Source organism: Meles meles, chromosome 5 (genome assembly GCF_922984935.1).
Source record: "Meles meles chromosome 5, mMelMel3.1 paternal haplotype, whole genome shotgun sequence".
Classification (NCBI taxonomy): Eukaryota; Metazoa; Chordata; class Mammalia; order Carnivora; family Mustelidae; genus Meles; species Meles meles.
The window spans coordinates 74758310-74785130 of NC_060070.1; the positions used below are offsets into that span (position 1 = coordinate 74758310).

General features: G+C 34.3%; 1 protein-coding gene and 1 non-coding gene across 2 annotated transcripts in view; one reads left to right on the top strand and one right to left on the bottom strand.

The window, feature by feature from the left end:
* Positions 1 to 26821, top strand: part of THEMIS (thymocyte selection associated) — a 199245-nt gene that overhangs the window by 125934 nt on the left and 46490 nt on the right. The gene's annotated exons all lie outside the window — the stretch shown is intronic.
* Positions 4322 to 4424, bottom strand: LOC123942891. Its single transcript, XR_006818521.1, has one exon. It is a non-coding gene; the product is annotated as a U6 spliceosomal RNA (small nuclear RNA).

Below are 26821 nucleotides of genomic sequence, written 5' to 3' on the forward strand. Positions count from 1 at the left end.
AATCACTCAATAAATATTTCTGGGAGGGAGGAATGGAAGAGGGAGGAAAGTGGTTTTTTTCTAAGTAAACTCCTTTGTGTCCATATATTAAAAATATTCTGCAAACCTGTCACATTTTGGGATATTTTTAAACTACTGGTTTTTAATACTTCTGGGTGGAATTATGAAATTTTTGCAAAGCCAAACCTGTTGACCTTTTCATTTATGCTTATTCTTATTGTTTTTAAACTTTTTAAATTGATCCAGTACAATTCAATTCTATTTAGTTCTAATATTGTTAAAAAATGTTATTTATTTATTTAGTGTCTGTGAGTCAGGGGAGGGGAAGAGGGAGAGAGAGAATCTTAAGCAGACTCTGTGGTGAGCGTGGCTTGATGATGCAGGGCTTGATCTCAAGACTTTGAGATCATGACCTGAGATTGTGATCAAGAGTTGGATGCCTAACTGACTGAACCACCCAGGTGCCCCTAGTTCTAATTTTTTTTAGAATTTGATTTCATATATATACTTTATATATATATATATATACATATATATATATACACACACACACAGATATGCATACATACATAGATATGTGTATATAGGTGTGCATATATGTCTGCGTGTGTGTATATATATTTATATGTATTATACACTATTGAGCTCCCATCTGACTTTTATTATGAAGGTAATTCCAAAATATATCTATGCCATGTGTTAAGTAATTCTTTCTAATTTTCGGATATTTCCTTTAGCATATAATAAATTTCTTTATATTTGTCTGTTTCTGGGTTATTCATTCTGTTTCAGTAATCTTTTATTTTGAAATCAAGATTGCATTTTAAAAATAGGATCCATTATTATGCGTTTGTATACAGATATACTTTTTAAATGGTTTTAAGAGTAAGGCATATTATTTTAGGAAATAGAGAAAAACAAAAGAAGAAAAAGTCACTAGTAATTTTTTCACGTTAATATATTTTCCATAAATATTGTACTTCCATTATTCATTAACATATAGCCTCAGGCACACATACATGTATGATTTTGCATTTGTATCTGTGGTAAAGTGATATATGTACATACATGCATACATATACATGTGTGTAGTCTAACATATTGTTACATTTGACTCTGCCCTGAAATTATTCCAGAGGTCCCAAACCTCAGAACTGAAGGTGAGCCCATGAACCTCCACAAGTACGTTGCTAGACTATCTATGCAAGACTTGAAAGGTGAAGGTCATACAGTCAGAGCCAAAGCATTGGAAGCCAGGAACAAATGTTCTGTAAGTGCTAGAGCATTTCTGCTCACCGCAAGAAAGAGAAAGATTAAGAAGTTAAAAAGTTGAGGAAAGATTTGTTTTGCAGAGAGTTAATCATACCCTGTGGAGATTCTATCCCCAACATTATGGGTAAAGAAAGTTGAGTTTTTCTTTCTTATCTCAAGTTACGTGATGGGGTCTTCAAGTAATCTGTTTGAGGGCCTTGTCATTGGGCTGTGGGAATTTGAGGAAAGTAAGAACTGACATTTGACCCATATCTACAAAGTCTAAATGTGAGAGGCTCTAAACTGGAGATTTTCCCCTCCAGGGTAAATGATATTAAGAGTAAACTTTGCTTCCATCAATGGCGGAGCAAATGGGTTCTCTAGAGACAAGATGTGAACTGGAGAGAGGGGAAGGGACCTTACACAATAGATGTATTTCCTGAAGTCCAGGACCTGAGGGTGATTGTTGTAAGTAGCTAGCCTTGGGCAAGATGTTACAGTGTGGTTCCCAACTGGGATGGTTTCCAAGTAATCTACTATAGTATCCCAGGAATGGATGGGGTCAGTTTTTAACATTTGCCATGGCCAAATTACAGAGATAAGAGCAACCCAAGACTGTGTAGCCTTTCTCCTTACTCTCTCTTCTTCTTAGACCCTGTGCTGGAGAAGTAAAAAAGAAATTAGTGAGTAGAGGAAGGAGATGGAAAGAGCCAATAATCAAGAAGTCAACCATACTTTCTTCTCTATTTGTAGGTCTGGAAGCCTCAAGGGAGATTAAGCTACTACAGGAAGATGCTTTTAATTAGAGAAGCTCTTTGAGCTTTGCTTATTATACTAAACTGGACTGGATCTAAGTGTCTCATTCAAAAATGTGGATTTTTATAAACTACTTGTTCCTCAAAGCTATGGGATTGCCTTCAGATTTTATGCAGAATTAGAACAAGCACCAGTTTATAGAAACTTGAAGGGAAATAAAAGAATAAGAATGAAGTTGGTTCCTTCTTACATCCTATCAAGTCCAATTTGTTCAATAAATGCTTATATAAGTTTGTGTGTTTGTACACCCATGTGTGCATATCTCTGTATATGAGTATGTAAATGTGGGTGTGTGAAATGCAGTTATTTCCAGGCATTCTTTTGGATGTCAAGTTTTTTTAATGTCCAAATAAAATTTAAAAAGCCCCAATTTCATACAATTTTTGGCATTCCAGTGCCCTCCTCCTTTACTTTCCAAAATTTATGTAAGAGGTTTATATATTCTCCTTTGGTCTCCTTTTTTCTCTTATTCTTCATTCTTTCTTTTCTGGATTTTATTATTTCATTTTATATTTTTGACATAAAAAGCTATACATAATTAATGTACATAACTTGGTGAGTTTAGTAATAAGTAAACAGTCATGAAACCATCAATACAGTCTATGCCATAAAGCTGTCCATCACCTCCAAAAGTTTCCTGCCACCCTTTATGATCACTTTTCACTTTTCACTCTTACTTCATGTTTTTTTTTTTCCATTTTATTTATTTTTTCAGCGTAACAGTATTCATTCTTTTTGCACAACACCCAGTGCTCCATGCAAAACGTGCCCTCCCCATTACCCACCACCTGTTCCCCCAACCTCCCACCCCTGACCCTTCAAAACCCTCAGGTTGCCCCAACCTCCCACCCCTGACCCTTCAAAACCCTCAGGTTGTTTTTCAGAGTCCATAGTCTCTTATGGTTATTTTTGACTCAGTAGTGGTGATCCAACTTGCATCATATTGCTCTGGCCTTTAGTACCCCAAACTATGAATTCAATTTATTCTCTTTGATTTTTCAGGGGGCCGCTTAACAGTGCATTTGTGGGTAGAAATGAACTTGCTGAAGATCTGGTGATAATAGCTAGGAACAGAAAGTGAAAGTCCTAAACCCTAATAATGATTAATCCTTGACCCTTATCCTCTCTAGGCTTTCATCTCACAGAATTAGTGCCTTTCCTTCTAGGATTACCTCATATTGGTTGTTTGCTTTTTTTTTGTTTTTAATTTAAAAATTTTTTTTATAAACATATAATGTATTATTAGCCCCAGGGGTACAGGTCTGTGAATTGCCAGGTTTACACACTTCACAGCACTCACCATAGCACATACCTTCCCCAGTGTCTATAACCCCACCACCCTTTCCCCACCCACCTCCCCCCAGCAACCCTCAGTTTGTTTTGTGAGATTAAGAGTCTCTTATGGTTTGTCTCCCTCCCGATCCCATCTTGTTTCATTTATTCTTTTCCTACCCCCCAAACCTCCCCACGTTGCATCTCCACTTCCTCATTATCAGGGAGATCATATGATAATTGTCTTTCTCCGACTGACTTATTTCGCTAAGCATGATACTCTCTAGTTCCATCCACGTCATTGCAAATGGCAAGATTTCATTTCTTTTGATGACTGCATAGGGTTCTTTGCTTTTTAATAACAGCAATGTTATAATTATTAATGCATTAAAAATGCTTATCTCATAATTTAGTTATGTAATCTTAAGCTTGGAGAGCTTGACTTGCCTTATAATCGGACCCACTTATAATTATTCTAAATCTGTTTGTTGTTGATTTTTAAATCCTAATTCATGAGGAGTTTACTTTGTATATTATGTGTTGTATGAAAAAAACTTCTTTTAAACAGATGGTTAAACCATTTTCCCAGTTCCAGGTGTTTACTCGACTATTCTTTCCTCATCTGTTCCGAAGGCAGTTTCTCATTTTTTTTTTAAATTCTATTTCTTTGGTTTACCTGGCTTTTCTAAAATCAGTAGCTCACAAATCGTATTTTCTAATATGTTATAATAACGGTATACATTTTTTTCTTCTTGTCATTAATTATTTAGGTTTTCAGCTCCTCATTCTTTCAAATGGACTTTTAAGCCACTTCATTAATTTCTGTGAAAACATCGTGGGGGGTTTTGATCAGAATTTTATTAAACTTAAATATTAACTTGGGAGAATATGAATTTTTATTTTACCATCTTGGCAAAGGGTTTAGTACTCCGTTTAATCAAATCTTGTAATAAAAGTCCTGTATATCTTTATAACATTTTTTAAAAACATGGACTGTTTCATGAATTTGCATGCCATCCTTATGGGGAGCCATGCTCACCTCTGTATCCTTCCAATTTTAGTATATGTGCTGCTGAAGTGAGCACTGTCTTTATAACAATCTCTGATGTATTTCTGACATTTCTTCAGATTGCCATTTCTTTACATTAAACCTCTCCCTTCAGAGTTAGGAACAGTTAGGTGTGTTGTACTATCTCCTGTGTAGAACTTCTGTATTTTCATTTGAGTAAAACCAGAGATTATGGGTTTTAATGTAGGGATCATCTGTTTTTGGCAAAGTCTGTCGTTCAGCAGGTAATTTTTGGTCAGGTACTGTTTTAGATGCTGCATGTACATCAATAACAAAACATCTTAGTAAATGGCTTGATACTCTATGTCATGTTGCATTCTAGTGGGAGTAAAGAATACAGAATGGCAGTGCATTATAAGTGCTATGTACAAAAGAATAGAGCAGGATAAGTAGCATTAAGAGTGTAAGGCAAAGAGAATAACTTTAAATAGGATGGTTATGGCGCCCCTTACTGGGAACAGGACACTTGTCCAAAGACTTGAATGGATAAAATGAGCTATGCCGACAGAGTGGGCTAAGTACTTCTGGCAGAAGAAAGAGATGGTACAAACCTGAGGCAGGCAGGAGTGTGTCTAACATATTCAAAAATCAGCTGGAAGGCTAGAATGGCTGGAATATAATGACCAAGGAGACAAAAGAGGATGAGTTCTGAGAGAAAAATGGGGGAAGCAAATTGTGTAGGTCTTTGTAGGTCAAATGTAGTAATTTTGGCTTAACTTTATGAGACAAGAAGCGATTGGAAGATTGGGTCGGGGAGTGACAATTACGTTTAAAAGGACTCATTCTACTTCTGTGCTGCTGTTAATAGGGGAGCAAGGATGGAAACAGGGAAACCAACTAGGGGGACATTGCTATACATGATGCTTTCTTGGGCAGCTACAGGGCAGCAATGGTTAGTTGTAGATGTATATTAAAGTACAAAGCAAAAGGTTTTTCTTTCTGGGTTGCATTTTTCTCCTCTTACTTTCAATAAAGAATCTTCATTTCATAACTCTCTGCTGCTGACCCTTTAAATTTAGCTTATCCCTACCTAGATTCTCTTTATTAACAGAAGTTTCTTCTCTTGGACTTTATATGGGTATAATTCTCTTTTGAAAATATTGAAAATTTAATTTTAGAGAACTGTGGGGGAAAAAATACTGTCTAGAAATCAGGAGGATGTGATTATTATCCTGGCTATGTTACTGGTTCGCCATGGGATATGGGATAATCTTCACATTCTTCATTCTTGACTGTAAAATGAGGTTAGAGTAAATTATCGATTTTTTTAGCTTAATTATTCTACCAATCTATGATTCTGTATTTATACTCTGGTCAGTAAAGAGTTAAAAGTAACTGAAAAATCTTCATTTGAGACCCTTGAAATATCAACAGATTGCTTTTCTATAGCTGAAGAATTCTTAAGAGAAGAGGAAGTCCAAAAATGAGCTTACAGTATTTTGGGGAGATGGTGGTCATCCTTGACATTTCTGTTAAGTTTCTCTTTTGGGCAGCTGAAGAGGGGCCTTTGTCTGTAATGCTTGATTTCATGTAGCCTAATTTGTCTTTATAATCCTACATTTAGTGGGAATCCTACATTTTCTCTCTCTCTTTTTTTTTTTCAACCTTCCATGAGAGGATTTTCCCCCAAACTGCCTCTTTTTAGAATTGCCCTTCCTTATTTCAGTCCTGCACTTCTAAAACCTGATTTGCTGTGGTCATATCACCATATTATATACGCACAGGCAATATTTCCATGCGCCTTTTTATCTGTTTCATGCTAACATTTCCCTATATTTGACAGTCTTCTCAAGATTCCTCTCCAGGGCTACCAGGTCCATCCCCATATTGCCTCCGCTGGAACATAGTGTTCATGTGCACCTTGGTCTCTCTTCTCTCTTAGATCCCACAGTACATCTGATTCATACCCTAGTGCTGCTTATTCCACCCAGAAGCTGGCTCAGTCTGTTTTGAAACACATATAGCAATATTGTTTCCCCATCTCAAGGGCGTTGCATTTGCAACTCTTATTTGACATTGAGAGACCAGAATTAAGATACTAAGAGACTATGAAATGAAAGGCAAACATAGCTTGTTCTTGCAAATGGAAAGAAATTCACCCCCATTTTGCTGAAAGCACAAGACCTTTCTAATCAAACATTTGACATCATGACCAGACTGGAGAAAAAGTGTACCTGTTCAGCTATAATTGGTTCTGCTCACAGAAGTGGATTTCTCATTGTCTGTGCAGCTACAGGAAATATGGTTAATAAAAGCGCATGTCAGCTTGACTGAAGCCGTTCTATAGAGCCCTGCCAGGCCACTCTGCAAAACTGGTATTTCCTATTATGAAAACTAAATCTCAAATCATAGTTAAAAGGTAATCAGTCTTCAAGAAAGTGGTCTGTAGGGGTAAGCAGTAATTCAGATTTGATTGGCAACATAGGCTTTTCAGGAAATAGTTCAAAATGAGAAGCATTTGGAGAAAGCCAGAAACTCAGTCCAAAATGATGATTCTCAGAATTTTCTAGCACTTGGGTTATTGGTACATATGCCCACACACATGTTTTAAATTGTGCTTTCCTAGGAACTATGATAATAGTAGACCGTGGCTTTGTGTACTTCACCTCATTTAGCTCCTGTAACACGACCTTGTGATATAGGGATCACTGTCACCATTTCATAGCTGAAGAGACTTGCCCAAAGTTCCTAGAGTGCAGCCAGTGTAGTCAGGAGAGTCCAGGCACTCCTTATGGTCCTGTGGTGTCTCCCAGAAAGGTGGTGTATGATCATCTCTAGCAACTTTTCTGCACTATTTCTCCTTGCTTTATATCCGTGCTTATTGTTTTCATCATGGACAGAGCAGAGCAACAGTACTTTCATCGTAAGGTGGTTGTAAAGACAAAATCCAAAGAAATAACACATATTGTAAACAAACAAAAAAAAAAAACCAAAATAAAACAAAAAAAGAAAGAAAAGAAAAACCCTATCAAAAGGGAATTTATGAGACCTCACCTGAAAGCTCAATTTTGTATGCAAATTTCATGATTTGAAATAAAATCACTTCCTCTAGTTGAAAGGCATTGTGAATAGGTACATTAGTAGCATAAGTTTAGAAACGACCACATTTTTCTTTTCACACAAAAATGGTGTTGCTGACACATTGTTGGGGGAGACAGGTGTTGTATGCCATTTTCCTAGTTGGATCTGCACTGAATCTGTAGTTCTTTGTGCTAACCAGGTAACCAAAGACTATGCTATGCCAGTATACCTGTATGTATATAGGCATCACTTCTAACTTTTTGTTTGAACTTTATAAAATTAGTGTCGCTCTGCTGCTGCTTTGTCTTCCTCTGAGATAGAGCAGAACTATGTCTCTAGATATTCCTAACTTCACTCAGGAAAATTTTCCATTTGGGCAAGTAATCAAGCAATCTTCACAACAGTTCCCTTGAATTACTTAGGATTTCATTTCTTTCTTTTGCTACTTTGCAAATATTAATATTGATGTACACAGCTTAGCTCCTTTGTTAGACCTGGGATAGTCTGTACTTCAGATACCATGTCTTGCATGAGTGTATGACTGTCCTGAAAAGAAGTTTAATAAGTCTTTGTCTGGGGCTGAGCAAGAGAACACATTTTCATGACAATTAAAAAACCTCCCAGGGGAAACCAGTTGGATTACATACAGAATTTATTCAGTTTCAGTGCAGAGCTAAATAACTCTAGGACATTTCTAGGCTACATGCCAATCATACTGAATTTATCAAATCATCCATCAATTAGTTGGAATGTGTAGATACAACAAAATAAAAGAAACAGAAAACAGCTATCACTCGAGATGGTCAGACCATGAAAGCTATTCTAGGCCATTGAAAGGGCTCTGATTTTTTTCTATGACTAAGATGGGGAGCCGTCAAAAGTGGGGGCAGAGATGTGGCATGATATGATTTATACTTTAAAAAGAATCACTATGGGGGCTCTCATAGTGAGAGGTTGTTCTCTCTCCAGACCTCTCCTTTTCTGCCTAAGGGCTTAACCAAACTCTATCATTTCTAGTTAATGATGAACCACCCAGATGGGTGGCTCAGGTGGTTAAGTGTCTGCCTTCAGCTCAGGTCATGATCTTAGGGTCCTGGGATTGAACCCCTTGTCAGGCTCCCTGCTCAGTAGGGAGTCTGCTTCTCCCTCTGCCTCTCCCCCTGCTCACTCACTCTCTCTCTCTCAAATAAATAAATAAAATCTTCAAAAAAATCACAATGGCTGTGAGAGGGTCCTAAATGATTAACATTAGTAATGCTCAGGACACTGAAGTTTTATTTCTAAAGTGTGACCTAGATATTAGAGATATTTTGTTTTGATTTTGAAATGTATTTGAAAATATCTTTGCTATATCAAAGTAAATAAAGTCAACTTTATTTTTCTAATGTTTTGCCATATTCTGGGCAAGTGGGCAGAAGGTAACAAGGATCAAGTAAAATAACCTGGTCTGAACAGAATTTGTAAGATATAAAAATGTATTACCTATTCAGTAATAACAAGAGAGAATCTCTGAAGCATGATTGTTTTTGTTGTGAGTTTCAAGAAAAGATTTAGGGATAAAAATGTTAAAAAAAAAACACCTTATTTTCAAATGAGAACTACAGTCTGAAAATATATTTTAGTATCAGGTTACTACCAGTAAGTGATTAACTCTAAAAGTTCAGGTAGCTTAGAGTAAGACAATAATTATGAATATCATTGATTTCTTTAATCAAAATTTCAATAATGGTGAAGAAAGCATTTTATTTTTTTTCCCATTTACACATTAGCCTACCGAACTTTTCATTATTCAGTAATAGTAAGTAGTAAAATAAATCAGTAAAGGTCACTAGACTGTTAAGCTTCAATCCCTAGATCTGATTGTTGAAAGGCCAGTCTCTGTGAATGCTTTCATGTTTCTTCATGGTCTAAACATTCTGAGCAATGACCACTGGCAAATTTGGTTAAAGGATGATCGAATAGCAAACATGTTCTGGAAGGTAGTTATATTCCTTCAGAGAGATTCAGAGACTTCTCTCTCCTGTAGTAGTTGCTTATATCTCAGAATAAAAGCCTCTCCCTCTCCAGATGGGAGGATGGGGCAGTGTGCCAGTCAAGCTCTGAGTGTGATACTTTTGTGAGTCTGTGGTACAGTCCTTCTGTTTGTGCAAAATCCTCAGTTTCCCCTAAATAATTAGCCAATTATTGCCATTTATTTAGAATGATTTTAGTAGTGATGCCTTTTATAGCCTCACCAGTGCTAAGATGCTCTGTGAGAATAAACTGTGTTCTGTTTTAGAAACTTTGTGTTTGGGGTGCCTGGGTGGCTCAGTGGGTTAAGCCTCTGCCTTCGGCTCAGGTCATGATCTCAGGGTCCTGGGATCGAGCCCCGCATCAGGCTCTCTGCTCAGAAAGGAGGCCTGCTTCCCCCTCCCCCTCTGCCTACCTCTCTGCCTACTTGTGATCTCTCTCTCTCTGTGTCAAATAAATAAATAAATTTTTTTTAAAGAACCTTTGTGTTTCCTGTCAGGATATTTATCTATCTGTCTGCCTATCTATCATCAATCATCATCTATCCTCCAACTACCTATCTACCTGACACTGTGGCAGACTGACTTCTTATCTTAAGAACATTGTCTCAGACTCTTAAATTTCAGAATAAACACTGATGTCTTCCCTTTATGAGACTTATGCCATGTTGATATTTGTACTGATAAGGAATGAGACACATTTTGTGTTAGTTGTGATGATATTCTGTATGTCATTTGTTCTCTCTGATACATTCAAAAAAGAGACCCCAGAAATAGTGTGTGTATAAATATGGAGTTCTTCACACACACACACACACAGCAGGACTGTTGAGATGAACAGGGAAAAGCATTTCCTTTGCAGGAGTAATAGTATATATATATTATATATATACTATATATATACATATATATACTATATATGTGTATATATATAGTATATAATAGTATGTAAACATACTATTTCAATTTCATTGAAACATACTATTATAATGATGATGTCATATGAAAACCATGGTGACTGCAGCAGCGCAACGCCATGGCTTAGTGATTTCTGGGGCTTTTTATCTGCATGAATAGATAGGCAAGATTTTGGCTTTCTGGCTAAAGGAAGAAGGTGAGGTTTGGAGGGAGTATGTATTCATGCAAGAGTGCTGGAGAGAGTCAGAGATAAATCAAACAAGAAAGTTGAGGGTATTTAGAATATGGAGACTTCACCTGTATCTTAAACTGTATCACGGTTTTAGGAAGATGCAATGTTAAATAATTGCTGCTGATTGTTTTCAATAATTGTCTAGTGATAGGGCCATTCCCAGACTGGATGGAGTCAGGCTATAAAAGGAGCTTTTCCAGGGAGCTCCCAGATTGGTTTAACAGTGACAATAATCTGAGAATAAGGTTTTTAAAAAATTTTCTTTACCGTGGTAGGAACATTTAACAAGAGACCTACCTTCTTAACATATCAAGGGTATAATACAGTATTATTGAATACAGGTACAATGTTGTATGGGTGATCCCTAGAACTTCTTCATCTTCCTTAACTGAAACTTCATATTCATTGATTAATAATTTTATTTTCCCCTCCTTCCAGCCTCTGGCAACCATAATTCCACTCTTTGATTCTATGAATTTGAGTATTTAAATACTGCTTATAAGTAGAATCATGCAGTATTTTTCTTTTTATGACTGGCTCATTTCATTTAGTATCATGTACCCAGGATTCAACTATGTTTTTGCATATTGCAGAATTTTCTTCTCCTTTAAGGCTGAACAGTATTCCATTATATGCATATACCACATTTTCGTTGTCCATTCCCCTGCCAATGGGTATTTGGCTTGTTTTCACATCTTGACTATTGTGAATAGTGCTGCAATGGATATGAGAATGCATTTATCTCTTTGAGATCCTGATTTCGATTCTATTATATTGAATATTCCTGGAAGCCTTTTGAAACAATAACCAATGGCCAAGCTGTTTAAGACATTATGATTATACTAACTGTTCAGATAAGCAGGATGAAAACCATAGTAAAACAGGGTAATTTTGCCTTTTGTTACCTCAGAAAAATAAGTCTGTTTATGCGTGTACTTTTTTTTTTTTTTTTGAAGATTTTATTTATTTGAGAGAGAGAGCACACGTGGAGGAACGGAGAGGGAGGAGCAGAGGGAGAGGGAGAAGCAGGTTCCCCACTAAACTGGTAACCCAGTGCAGGATCTCAATCCCAGGACCCTGAGATCATGACCTGAGCCAAAGGCAGACACTTAACCAACTGAGCCACCCAGAAGCCCCTGTACATTTTTTTTTTAAGATTTTATTTATTTATTTGACACAGAGGGCAGAGAGAGAGGGGGAAGCAGGCTCCCCACCGAGCTGAGAGCTCTATGCGGGTTTTGATCCCAGGACCCTGAGATCATGACCTGAGCTAAAAGCAGAGGCTTAACCCACTGAGCCATGCAGGCAACCCCTCCTTGTACTTTTTTTTAACATGGTTTATAAAATAGCACTTTTTGAGAGGACTGCCTCAGGTGCTAACTATAAAATTTACAATATTTTATGAAATACCTAGAATTATCAGTTGCTGATGTTTTTAATAAAATGTTATAAATTTTTATGACAAATATGCTTCCTTACGCCATTCCCTACTAAGGGAGAGTGGATAGGGCTCTTTCAGTGCCTTAAATATCAGCAAATTTCAGCCTATCAGAGAAAGCACATGAGAATTCCATGAATAAGTTTGATGTACAGTCATAATGGCCAGTTCAGAAAATTTAACAATTGTAATTAATTATGAAAAGTAATTAGTTATTTGCCTATTGTTCTATAAATTATTATTTACCTATTGTTTGCCTATTGTTCTATAAGTTATTATTAAGCATAATAGTAGCAGCTGGGTGGTCCGTTAGGTATCTGATTCTTGATCTCAGCTCAGGTCTTGGTCTCAGGGTCATAAGTTCAAGTCCCACACTGAGCTCCATGCTGGGCATGGAGCCTACTTAAAAAAAAAATAAATAAATATAATATATACATTATATATATGTATATATAAAGCACAATATTCCTAATGATCCCCTTCATTAAAGATATTCTTTTCTTTTGGGCTATATTTCTTAGTATTCTTAAGGTTCTGATTTTTGAAAAATGCCTATATTGGTTCAGCAATTTTTCTTCATCTTTAATACTCAAATGAGATATTTTAACTATTACATTTTAAAAATATTTTCATATATTAAAGATAACACCAAATCAGATCTAAAAGAGAGAAGTACACTAGATAGAAAACTTTCTAAGATGTTTCATTCTGAAAAAATAATTTATAATGTATAACATATATTGATCTATACATTTAACTCAATCCCAATAAAAACTCAGCTGAGTTCATAAAAATAGAAATTCATTCCAATACTACTAATAAAGCCACAGTAATCAAAACATTATAGTACTAGAATAAGGCTAAGCCTAAAATCAATGCAGCATGAAAGAGCGGAGAAATACACACATAAATAGTCAACTGATTTTCGACAAAGGTGCCAACATAATTCAATGGAAATAGATAATCTTTTTATCAAAGGTATTGAAACAACTGGTATTTATGGAACAGCTTGATATTTCCTGGGAAAAAGGAATGTACCTCCACCTTAACTTCACACTATACACAAAAAATAACTTAAAATAACTTAATAACTTAAGATGAGTCATAAACCCAAATCAAAAATCCTAAGTTACATAATTTTTAGAAGCAAAAATAAAATATTTGTAATTTGGGAAGCAAAGATTTTTAAAAAATAGGAAACAACAAGAATCAACCATTTTTAAAAAGTTAAGTTGATTGCCACCAGATATAAAAATGTTTTCTCTTTTCAAGATACTCTATTAAAGATGAAAAGAAATGCCCTAGTCTGAGAGAAAATATTATATACATGTATCTAAAAAACATGTGTATTTCTTATACATTAAAAAAATATCTTACAACTCAACAATGAGAGGACAACACAACTGAAAAAAAAAAAAAGAAAAAGAAAAACAAATTTGACCAGTTTACAAAGGAAGCATTCAAAATGGTTCATATAAAAAAAAAAAAAAAATATAAAAAAAAAAAAAAAAAAACAAAAAAAAAAACAAAATGGTTCATAAATGTTTGGGGAAAAAACCAAAAACCAAAAAACTGCTCTACATTTAAAATCACCTTTGTCAGTAATTAAATCACAATGAGTTACCAAATAGCTAACGTTAAAATGACTAACAGGATCAGCTTTTGCTGTGCTTGTGAAGGAACTGGAACTCTCATACAATGCTTATGGGAATTAAATGATACAACTTTTTAAAAAACCACATGACAGATTTTTTAAAAAGATTGATATATTTATTTTAGCAAGAAGAGCAAGAAAGAGCATGGGGGAAGGACACAGAAGAAGGGAGAGAGAGAGAGAGAATCTCAAGCAGACATTCTGCTGAGCACAGAGCTTAATGTGGGACTTGATCCCACAACCCTGAGATCATGACTTGAGCCATGAGCTCATGCTCAACTGACTGAGCCACCCAGGCACCCCTAGATGACAAGTTTTTAAAAGAAGTTCTGTATAAATCTTCTGTAAGACTTTGCCATTTGACTTGAAGGAAAATACTGAGGAGGAATGAAAGTATAAAGTATATATCCTCACAAAGACATGTACATAAATATTTATATCTTCTGTATTTATTGTAACTCCAAACAAGAAACAACCTAATATTCTTTCACAGATGAATAGATAAACATACTGTTATATAGCCATATAATGGAATATTACTTAGCAATGAAAAGGAATACAAAGGCATGAGTCAATCCCAAAGGCATGCAGCTGAGCCAGAGAAGACAGAGAGCAAACAATAAATGATTTTCTTTATATAAAAATCTAGAAATGCAAAATTGATTGTTCCATCGGTGGGAGGCATTCACTGCAAACAGGTATGAAATAATTTGGCTTGGGGGATAATAGAAAATAAAATTTTTTAATTTAGGAAAAAATACTAAAGCCAGAATGCTACCGGTAAAGTATTGTGGCCTCTAGTTCAAGATGAGACCAAAGGGGGGACTGGAACTTTCTTGAGGCTTCAGAAAATTGTAAAAGAATGTCTCGTTTTTTTCTCTCAGTAGAAATTACATCTAAGTCTCTTAAAACATACTCACCTTCTCTGCTGTGAGCCTGCGTATCCTCACTACTGACCCAAAATAAAGATCCCACTCAGAAAACACGTGACTGTCACTTTTGTCTAGTGAACTTCATTATAATTTATACATAACAAATCCACAGGTTTTAAAAGAATTATAACCGTTGGGACAGAAAGGAACAGAGCATTTAAAACAAAAAGGCTTTGAGCCCCAAACTTCTTCCTGGCAGGAAACAGGCTGAGAACACTATTCAGCAGCAAACACGAGCTATTTCTTTCTTTTCTTTTTTCCTTTTTTAGAAGATTTTATTTATTTATTTGGGGAGGGGGGAGAGCATGCAAGCACAGAGGGAGATTTAGAGGGACAAGAAGGCTCCTCTGTAAGCAGAGAGCCCGGTGAGGGACTTCACACCGGGACCCTGAGATCAAAGGCCTAAGACCCAAAGGCAGACACTTAACCGACTAAACCACCCAGGCACCTGTGAGCTATTCTTAAGAAAAGAAAATGACTGAGAGTGTAGCGTCAAAACTCCAGATCACAGGACCAGCAGCCAAGAAGGACCACCCAGAAAACATATTTGGGTCCAAAGCAACAGACCCCTGCCTTCTGAGCGAAGTGAAATGGCGACTGTGCTTTGTCTTCTGATCAAGAGGTGGTCCCCCACAAGTAACCTCAACTACAGCAGAACCTTATATCATGTGAACCTGGACTTAAAGTGTAATCCAGAGATTGAAATGGGGTGAATCTTTGAGGGTTTAGGGAGTCTGGTAAGTGTATGTTGGCAATGGGAGAAGAGATGGGTATTATCTTTGGCCAAAGGATGAACTGTGGTAGTTATTCTCCAAAGATGGCCTCTGTCGTAATTTTATTAGATTAACATTTTTTAAGTTAAACACTAGGGTGTCAGATGGTCAGCTGAGGTTCAACAAAAGACCACAAGAGAATTGAAATAGAGAAGTCTTTGAGAAAATACATAGCAAGCCTGGAGAGACCACACGGGAGGTCAAAGCAAGGTGCAGCAAAGAGAACTGGGAGGAGTGGGGCACATGCCTTAATTAGTGTCCCTGGGTGGAGGACTTTGGGGTTCTCAGGCTAAGTTTAAATTGCTCAATTTAAACCAAAGAAGAGTGAGGTTTTGTTAAGCTTTTCAGGAGTCTAATCTAAGGAGTTTATGAGGGAAAGGCCCTGGGAGAGAGGGGAGATGATTTTTTCATGCAGCCCATTGGGGAAGTCATACCCGGAACTTAACGCTATCTTGTTGGAGAGACCACCAGGATGTCCAACATCCCAGCAGAGCCTGACTTTCTCTACCAAAGTCCTCTGCCTGTAGTGAGCATTCTTAGACATTGCAGACCAGATAATATGATAGGGAACTGGGCCTGTTGATTCACAGAATGGTGGAGATAACAAAATGCTGTTTTAAACCACTACATTTTGAGATGATATGTTATGCAGCAGTAGATAGCTAAGACATGTATACAAGCCATAAATTGTGTATAAAGATGTAAGATTTTATATAATAAAATGAATAAATTGGCTATTGTTGTAGTCTTACTTTGAACTTGAGTTAATCTTAAACCTTTTATTCTGGCATATAATTCTATAACCACTAATAGTGGAGTCTTCTACGGTTGTTGCTATGTTGACTATTATTGTTTGGCTTCAAAAAAAGTTGGCTTTTACTATATTAAGTGACAATTTAAGCCATTTATAGATCTTGGCAAGGAAGAAGATACCAGATGTCCTGTGTGTGATAGAACTATCCATAATCTTCTTGTTGTCAATAAAAAATCCTTTAAAATCCTTTATGGAAGTATAAATTTGTAGCTGCTTCTCAGTCAGGAGAAAACAGGTAATTTTTTTTTTATAATACATAAAGAATTTTAAGATCTCTCTGCATATTTTAACTGTTTTCTGTATAATGGTAGAAAATGGGGTAAAGAGGCTCATGCACATTCTAAAAATGTGAATTCTTCCTTTGGATATTTCTAGTGTACAACTTGCGGTGCTAGTGGTCACACTGAATTATATCCAGAGGATGTGTGATGATCAGAAACAGTGATCCTTGACAGAAACATTCTAAGTCTTGAGGCTCACACATTAGCTTAATTATGTGAGACCATGAAAACAAGCTAGATTCTTTGCCTTGTTCCCCAAGGAAGTGCATTTTAGGTCAAAGTTCTATTCTCTTACCAGCAGAATCTTGGAATTACCTCTAGCTTCTTAATTATTTTTCTCTCCTCAAAATCATGCTATAAGTAACTTCAAGACTTTAGGTATATCATTTGAATTAGCATATCTTTATATGAAGACAGACTTTGAGTTCTGGAACTTATCCAGTATTATCCACTTGACTTAGTATAACTTCATTTGTCTGTTAAGTAGTTCATGACTGGCAGAGCCAAGAGGAGTCCAATAAATGCATTTTACTTCTTATAGGATAAGAATTCCTTGAAGACTGAGTTTTCCTACCCTTTTAGTGAACCACCTAAGCAAAAAGATTGGATCTCTAAATCATTCACGAAACTGCTTACGCTTTTAGACTTCTCTGGGAGTAGAAACATCAAAATCACATTAGAATTAAAAGATATGGCTATTGTTTTCAGAAAAAAAGCCATAGGAATTAAAATCTATTGAAAAGAATACTTATTAAAAGAAGAGTATAATCTATGGAATGGAAAATATTCGAGTGATTCTGGCTATACAGAAATGAAGACATCACATCCAAGCTTTCTTTTCTTTTTTTTTTTTTTACCAAAAAATGACTCCAAGAACTTAATCTTTAACAATTAAATTTTTAATAACATACTTTGTTAGCTCAAATATATGGAATCTTCCTTAAAAATCCTCCATGAACAAATGAACAATACTCCTTGAAAAAAATAAGCAAATTATAGGAATAGAAAATTTACAGAAATAAAAATGACCAATAAATACATAAAGCAGTTGTTAATCCTAATAAAGATAAAAATTATTCAAATTTTAAAATAAGCTATTTAATTCATCAAGGACAAAATAAAAAAAAAGAAAGATAAAAAATTAATCATATTATATGAAGAAATAACTTCTCTTCTGCTCCTTATGAATAACTTTTTGACCTAGCAATTCCACTTACCACTGTCTGTCTTAGAAAATTCGCCCATGGGTGCATTCATAAGAACAATTATTGTTGCATTGTTCCAAATAATAAACATATGAAAGCAATATAGATATCTATTAATAGAAGAATGATTATATAATCTAAAAATATCCATACTATGTATTTTGAAATAATGAGACAAATGTAGATGTAGTGAAAATTCTCCAAGACGTATTATTAAGTGAAGAAATAAAATTGCAGAATGAAATACACAGTATTTTCCATTTATTGAGAAAATCACAAAACAAAACTACTTATTTTCATATGATCTTTCTTGTATTCTGATAAATATATATGATGTGATACACACATATTATTCTGAAGGCAGTGACCCTGGAGAGGGGGGTAGGGAGAAATAGTGAAGTAAAGGCTATGCATGTATTCGTTTTGTAATTATGCAGAAATAAAAAGAATGGGAAAAAATCCAAAGTGCAACTTAAAAAAATCCCATCTTTGGTTTTAAACTATGCTTAGGTGAACCATAATTAAACTATGCTTAGATGAACCATAAATAATTAAACACTTCTGCAGTTCCAAATTTCAATGTGAGGTTAGTAATTACTATAGAATATAAAGGTAGTTTGTAAGGTCCTTTATCTAATGGAGCAGAAATAAAATCTTCTTAAGCCAAGGAAATAAGCATGATTGGCAGTAGAGAGCAAAGCCTGAGCGTATGGGCTTAGTGACATTGAACATGTTGCTTCACTTCTGTGCCAGTCTTCCTTTACTTATAAAATGGAGAGATGATATATACCTTATAAGTTCCTGGGGGAGATCAAAGAAGATATTGCAAGAAAACATTTTATACACTGCCAAGCATGTAAGTCCTCAGATACTAGCATGTGTTTTCATTTATTCATAATAAATATAACTAACTTAGAAATTTAAATGACTGATTAGAACAAAGTGAAAAAAGCTCTGGAGCACTAACTCTAATGATTTCCCCAATTCAATGGGAGCCTTAAAAAATAGTAGTTTTATTTCAGTCTATTTATTTCCTTATTAAACCTTTTATTTGAAGTATAGCTTTAAGAAATCAAATGATTCTTCCAAGTATAATGAATGTTTCCATCTTCCTGCAGAGCCATAAGTTGACTAAAATTTAGAGAGTCACTTAGGGAAAAAAGTCAGTAAAGTGAATTGGAAATGAATGTTGTTTTCTGATAAGTATTTGAAACACTGTAGTATTTGCATTTTAGATTCAACTCAACTTTGTGTTCTGTAAGGTGAAAAGATTCTTCATGGTTGGCTATGTGGTAAGCAAGCAAGATGGATTATGTGCCATTGGAAGCTAAAATCAGAACTGCCAAAACAATTAGAACCCGCTAGTAGAAAGCAAAGCCAATACAATGAATACAAAGTGATACTTTTACATCGGGCATTGAGGTATATCCAGGCAACTTTGCAGAAATGATGAGCAACTTGGGAGCTTTTGTTTAGCAACATTTTAATATTTTTGAAACTGTTCAATTTCTGATCTGAATAATTGTCTGAATGCATAAATAATTCAGCTGATATTGTGTTGTAATTTTAATACCCTGAATTTTAAAAATATAATTAACACTGTTTGGAGATCTCTTTTACACTTTGCTTTTATTCTTTTACAAAAGAAAGTTCCCTTGTCTTTTTCTTTTTGGAGGAAAAGGCATACATATTTTAAAAGGAAGTGGTAATTAACATCCCTATTCTATTGTTTTCATTGGAAAGTATGGTTTCTTTTTAGGTAAGCCAACTCTCCCTTCAGATTACAAAACTGATGATGAAGCAAAAATATTCACACTTTGAAGTCAAAAGGAACAGCTTGCTGGGTTGACAGAGGCAAGTGGAGGGAAATGTGCCTGGAGTTGTTAACGAATCCAGAAACGCAGCATGGCATTTAAGTTAGTTAGAAGGGATGGAAAATGAATCCCTGGAATACAAATAATGTTAGCTAACATTTATTTCACTCTGCAAATGCACTTCTCTAATTAAATGAAAGGAACATAGTATTCTACCAATTTATAATCTGTATGAATGGAAAAATCATTAAATACCTAGGTGCAGAACTAAATAGAGGGAATTGTGTTTGTGTGCATTTTAATGTGCTATGGTTCAGAGAAAGAGATGGTAAGAGGAAAGCGGGAGATTTATCTGTGAACATTTGGAGGTTCTATCATAAGCCATTAATAAAGAACTCATCAATTGTTATATTGAAGCTGTTGAAGAACATATTTTACATTTTTGCTTACCTGAGAAGGGAATTCTCTTATTTCTAGAAGTAGAATAGAAAAGGGGCTAAATATGTGTCTAACAACCAACTATTTTTTTTATCAATAGAATCATTAAACCTTTTTTAAAACAAAGACAAATATTGATTCATGGTTCATGTTGCATTCAATAAATCTGTTGGTTATTGCATCAGACAAACATTAAAGCTACATGGCATGTGTGAAATTCACTTAGGGGATTTCTGGTGGGCATCACAAAGACATAAGCAGTTATTAGAAGGGCTAAAACTCAGAGAGATAATGGGCTCATTGGATGAGGATTAAGAGTTTATTAGAATTCTTATATTAACCGACCATAGAGAGAGAAAATGAAAGAGTGATTAAAATATGTCCCACAAATTGGAAGGTCATGTGAGCAGGTGCTCTGAATTTTGGGTACGAAATTTTGATCTATTTGCTTCTACATTAGCCACTCAATAAAACCTTGCTCTAGATTGCATAAATAAGGTTTAATAATAATTACATACTTTTCTAAGGAATGCTATAATAGTTAACTAGCATTCAAATATACCACAATACAATTCAATTTCAATTAAATTGCTTGAATAATCCTTTACATTTGGTCTTAAACAAATTTCTTTTCATTATTTTGCAAACAATCTTTAGGCACAATAACATGTAATAATTTGTGATTTACCACAACTGAAATTGAATCTCATGCTTTGAAGTTGGTTGGGGTTATCTTCCCACCCCATTTTTTCTAGTTGGCAAACTATGTCAATTTGGGCTTAATTGTTCTCTCTTCATCATCTTCTAAATAGTTACACTCATGACATGATGGAAACTTTGTTGCTTTGTGAAATAGTTTCCAGAAAATAACTGGGTGATAATGTTGGTGAGCAGTATAAGAGACCTAAGAAGAACAGTTCTTATCTCTCAAACAGCTCCGTACATGATTTTGGCCTTGTGTTTGTAGAACTGTTAAGTGTCTGAAGAGATCCACTTACATACTTTTTTCCCCTGCATTTTGGATTGTTAAGGAATAAATTATGTGCCATCATAGTACTCTTGACTTTGAGAATTCTTGAAAGTCTCAGGGGGTATCCCTTAAGAGTGGGAGACCCTTAAGGGTCTCCTATAACAGGATTAGATTTATGAGACACTTGTAGTTTACCTGAAGCTTTAAAATTCACAGTTAAGGAGGTTTCCCTAGTGGTGGCCCATACAAAAGGAGATGTCAGAACAAAACATAGTATAAACTCCTATTGCAGTTGGGGGTTCTGATTTTGTGATAATGAGGAAGACAGAAAGCAAAACAAACAATAACCTTTATACTAGTCTCTTCAAGAAAAGTGGACTTAGAACAACTTCTGGAAATTTTAAATAAAAGGTGAGAAAATATAGATACTCAAAGATGGAGTGAGAGAATGCAGAGTAAAACAAATGCACAAATCTGTTACTGACTCACATTGTAATTACCAGTGATTACCACTGCCTCCAGTTAAGGCCAGCATGCAATACCCTTCCTTGGGGCTTGTCCGAGATCTTAACCAAGTGCATTACTTTAGGAAATAGGGTCTTAAAAAGTGTCAATGGACTAGTCCCATTTAGTCCTTCTCTGAGGCTATGCTCTCTCTCTCTCTCCTTACTTAATAATTAGTTTACTTTATGTTTTAATCTTGTCAATCACAGGATTCTTCTGCAAGCATACATTCCCTAACCACCTTTACTTTTTAATGTTTTAACATTTCTTTACTATTAACTCTATCTCAAAACTAAAGGAAAGATACTGAAATAAAAGAGTCCCAAGTTTGCAGACTTTAACTAAATACAAAATAATAATAATAATAACTATTATTATTATATATTTTTTGGCAAATGACCATGGAAAAATATACAGGAAATGCCTGTGGTCCTGATTTAGTCTTTACCTCATAGGAGTTTTATGAGTATTAAATGGGATGGCGTATGTACTATATCAGGTACTTAGTAAGCACTCAGTAAATGTTATCAATAATTGAGGCCTCTGTCAGCCAATCTTAGGATACAGATTATGTTGCACACTTCCCTGTGTCTTGCCCTGTGATAAGATACATTTGTGCTCTTGTTTATCTATTTCTAAATTTAATCTAAATTGAACCAGCATTTAAGAATGTGTAAAATTGGTCTATCATGTCTCCTCTCAGAATTATCCATTCATTAGTGCTATAATGTAAACCACAAACATTAGTCATATATGCAATTTTAAGTTTCCTAGTAACCATATTTAAAAAAAAAACAAAAAAGGTGAAATTAATTTGATTTATATGCTTTAGTCTGTTATTTATAAAATATAAGTAATTTCATTTATTTATATGTAATCAATATAAAATTACTAGTGAGATCATTTACATTCTTTTAAGTTAAAAGCTTCTTTAAAAAAATGTAGTGTTTATCTTATACTTACATCTCAGTTCATACTGGCAATCAAGCATTCAGTAGCCACATGCAGCTAGTAGTTATATACTGGATAATGCAGACCTATATAAAGAGAGAATGAGCTAAGTAAAGGAAGCCCTCTCTAATTCTTTAATTATAATTTATTATGAATAAATAAATATAACATAAATAGGCATAATATTATCATAATTTATTATTTGCAATTATTTAAGTTTAACATAAATTTATTATTTAATATATTAAACGTTTTTAGTTTAGGAAATTCCTAGATTCTGACACTATAACCAATTTCTGTATGTAGCACATAGATATTTATAAGGAAATATCTAATATGCCTTTTGTCCTTTAGTACATTTCTTTTGAGACTTGTTGGCATCTCTAGCATTGAATTCTTTTGATAGTTAGGTATTTTATAAGTTCTTAAAATGTACGTAGAACTACACCAACTACCCAAGTATCCAATTTAAAGTGTACAATTTAGATTAAACATTCTCGTAAAATTTTATTATGATTCTGATGTTACTTAACCAATAAAGAATCATTTTTTTCCATGAAATGATTTAATAATTCTTCCTTTCTTACATAAATGATTTGTCCATTCATTCTTCTATACATGCTAAACTTGTTTCAAGTCATATAATTGTTTATATATTTGCCTTCTTGTAAAAGATATTTTATTTTGTTGAGCCTTAACATTACACATTAAGTAATTTTCCACGTTACTTTTACAGGAAATGACATTTCTGTCTTGTCTTGTCTTGTCTTTTCTTCTCATTCAGTATATATCTGCTGAATGCCTACTAGGCATTAGGGCTATTTATTTATTGTAGTGGTATGTATTTAGGATATATTTATTCTGAGGTAATATTTTTCATTATCACATAGTGCTTTCATAAATTGTTTTACCAATAAGAGCTGTTTCTCTAGCAAGTGGATTTATTTTTGTCTTATCATTGATATAAATGAAAGAAATTATTATGTATCCCTCTTTTAATATACTAGAAAGTTTGGAATCCATTTTACAATCCAACTCTACCAATTGTAAAGGGCCTGTGATTTGATATTTATATACTTCTTCTTTTTTGACTATATCTTATTTTTCTTGTATTCTCAATTCTTCATTTTTTTGACATTACATTGGTTTTATGTATAATTGTTATATATATGTATATGATTCAAATATCTTTTGTAATGAAACTGTGTAAGCATATATGTATACTTATACATGTGTGGTATATCTGTATCTTTATATATATATATATATAAAAATAAAATAAAATATATAAAAATATATAATATACATAAATATATAAATAAAATATATAATATTTGTGGTGTATCCATATCTGTATCTTTATATATAAAATAAATATATAAAAATAAAATAAAATATATAAAATAAAATATATGATATACAAATATATAAATAAAATATATAAAATAAAAATATATATAAAATAAATTATATTATTGTCAAGATATTTCCTGCCCTTCTCGATCAGATCCTTCTCTACCAGGTTATTTCTGAAGGAAGATAATAGTCTCAGCACCACTCATATCAGGCTTGTCCATGTGTCTTGACTTAGCTGCTGAAATGTGACACAGGTGACATATGCCACTTCCGAACAAAAGCTTTGAATTTAATAATAATAATATCATTATTATTATTAGCCGTATGGGGCTATTTAAATTCAAATGAGCAAACAAAAACTTTGAGAGCCTGTTTGGTTCCACCACTGTTCTCTCTGCCAAGAAATTGGTAATTTTTTGATAGTAGCCCCTTCTTTAACTTGGTCCCAGAACCCACTTACAACTAAATCCTGAAAAACAAGAGTCGGAAACAAACCTATATTATTGCAAAGTACTAAAGATTGATGATTCTTGATATCACAATTAATTTAAGCAAATACAGTTGATACTAATAAACATATACATGCATATATGTGTGTATATTTATGTAAATATATGTAAGAAGTAAATTGATGTCTCTTTAAATATAAAGTACCCAAACATATTAGTGCCTTTAGAGATTATAACATTTTTAGTACATTTTTGCCTACTCAAGAATACATTTATATATGTTAACAAAGGCTTAGTTAGCTCTATCAGTAATTCTGAAATTGTAGAAACCAGTAACATATTACACCATAGATCATGGCTCCTATGACCACTAGCCATGTGGGGCTATTTAAATTCAAATTAGCTAAAATTAAAAATATAGTCCCTTCATTCAGTCACCTTTCAACTACTCAATGGCCACATGTAGCCAGTGGCTAATATAGTAAATAACACAGATAGCTACCATTTCTATCTTCACAGAAAGTTCTATTATAAAGATCTATTATTGAACAGAAGAATTTTTTTTCTTGTAGTACAGATTATTTTGACTTCCTACTTCTTTCTAATATAAGGTAGTGACCATTTCTTTATTATGAAACTATTTGATTATTATTATTATTATTGCCACAAAATTCACAAGTAGGCAGAAACTTTTTTTTAAGATTTTATTTATTTGATAGAAAGAAGAGAGAGCGAGAGAGGGAACACAAGCAGAGTGAGAGAGGGAGAAGCAGGCTTCCCGCCAGAAGGGAGCCCAATGCTGGACGCTTGACCAGATCTTGACCTAGGTCGAAGGCGGTGGCTTAACGACTGAGCCACGCAGGTGCCCCAGCAGAAACATTCTAACCAAGAAATGTCTGAATTAAAAAGCCACTATATATTGTCCACTTAACAGGAAAAAAAAAAACCCCAAGATTAATTGTAGCAGCATTTTCTGTTAGGATAGAAATAACTGGGCTGCAGAGCACGCACATTTTGGAATTCAAAGTGATGTTACTTCTCCCTCACAAAAGCTAAAGTGACCCACTCGATAAAACTCACTTTTGAAATGAACTCAACTAGCATATTAAAATACTAGAAAATACAGTATCATTCTAAACTTTATTTCTTCAGCTAAATAAAGTAGTCGTCATATTAGTAAGTAATTAATAATTACTAATACTAGAGGATGCCATTGAGTGACAGAGGAGTCAGAGGAAATAGCCAAAAACTTCATTTAAAAATGCCCGAATGCTTTCTGAAGTGTTTGTATGTTAATCATTCTCACCTCTTTATTCTTATTATCATCTTGTTAAAAGTAGCCAACAGAGGCAATGGGCATACAACCATCTTGAATAAAATTGAATTTAGTCATGGAAGTATTCTGTTAGAGAATGTCAGACAAGAGTTTCCATCTTTTTTTTGTTTCTGCAAAAAGTGAAATTGATTAGTAATAACCTTAGGTATAATAAAATTTGTCCATGATTTTATAGTTGCATTTGTGGTATTGATCTACAAGTTAATGAGATGTTTATGTGCTCCCTTTTTAAACTGACAGCCACTCTGTACAATCGTTCTTGTGAAATCATACAAATGTGTACCTGCTTGCATACTGATAGTTTAACATTTAGATATCTTGAAAGTTAAATTGAACAGGGTTGAAATAAAATGCCTATTTTTTTAAAAAGACAATGATGATAGAGCTTTCCTTTTTAAAAAAAAAAAAAGGAGGGGGGCATTATTTCAGGACATACCTTTGTTACCTGTCATGAATCCTTTTTTATACTTAGATGAGTTAGTGTTGGATATTGATAGCTAAAGCATCACATGTAGGATGAGAATATTCCTTATTTTCTACTACTACTTTGTGGCAAATGCTTGCACAACCCACAATTTAAAGTTATAGTACATTGATACCAAAGGTTAAAAAAAAAAAAAACTTTAAAAAATGGTATCTTGTTATACTCTATGGTTCCTTCCAGCATTCTGTAGGATGATGAGAAAAAATGTATATTTTGAATCAAAACATAAAATGTTAAACATTGTATCGGAAACATCATAATTCTTGCTCCTCGACATCTCCATTGGTTTCTCAGTATAAACCCAACTTGCTCAGACTGAGATGCCAAACTAACCAGTTCCCTGTAACATTTAATTTGAAAAGTATTTGGGTCATCTTTATTTAGGGAGTCATTGCCTATCATGTGCTATAACCTCAAATTGTGTAGTCTAACGGGTAATGGTAATGCTAATGCCAGGTAAAAATTTGGAGCATCATGTGTTCCTGGAAGAAATGTTCTGTAGATGCTGACAGTTTTAGAGGAAAGATAACCTTCCATACCAGCAACCAGGATTTTAAGGAAGCCTTTGAAAAGAACAGATGTGATGGCGTTTTAGGATAATTCTTAGCCTGATTTTTTGGGCAGATTCTCCAATTAGTTGCAATAATTTCTGGAAACATGACCCTACATACATATTTTATTAAGAAAATATGAATATTCCCTAAACTGTCAACAGATAACTTACAAAGAATTCACTGATTTGAACAGTTGTTACCATTCACCATTCTTTCCTCATCTCTTCTTACGGTCTCTAGTGCTGTTCTTCCCCAATCCCTAAAGCTGCATCCTAAATCC